This window comes from Ctenocephalides felis, unplaced genomic scaffold, assembly GCF_003426905.1.
Source record: "Ctenocephalides felis isolate EL2017-DRISC unplaced genomic scaffold, ASM342690v1 CF-g0.4_SCAFFOLD_01886, whole genome shotgun sequence".
Lineage (NCBI taxonomy): Eukaryota > Metazoa > Arthropoda > Insecta > Siphonaptera > Pulicidae > Ctenocephalides > Ctenocephalides felis.
In genome coordinates, this window is record NW_020538040.1 from 64,378,242 (window position 1) to 64,378,916 (window position 675).

Consider the following 675-nt stretch of genomic DNA (forward strand, 5'->3'; position numbering starts at 1 on the left):
CTTTTAACTTAATATATTTTCCAAATTAATTTTTTTTTCCAAAACATTTTTTTTTTAAAATTATATAGGAAACGCGCGTAATTATAGTTTTAATACTTTAAATTTTGAAAAGTTATTTTACCGATTTAGATGATTTAAACGATTTTAAATTTTGATTTGCCGCTCGGTCGAGTTTAAAATTTGGAAAGTTTGGTTGTACGTTGTTTTGTTCACGGGTGTGGGTACTAGATACTCCTATATTGGGGAACATTTGCATCACTACTAGATTAAACATATTACGTTTGTTTTTAAATATACGTATCTAGTGTGCAATGCTCAATCCAAAACGTTCGACAAACAAAATTTCAAATTGCCCGGCGTGAGGTATATCCTCTGTAACCAAAAAGTTACTAAAAAATTGGTTTATTTTTATTCAAATTAATATTAACTGTTCATAGATATTCACAAAATTGTGTTTTGCGATGTATTAAAAAACGGTATACTAAATAATAATTAGAGTAAATATATTTTTAAGGAAGTGTGTTGAAAAAATTAAATATATAACAATATATGTGGTACATTCAGCTTATTGTAACTTATTGCTGTAGGAGGAATATTAGTCAACTCTGCTAATATGCAAGGAGATCCTTTAACAAAAGTGAGTATTTTATATATTATTTAAAATATACACGCATA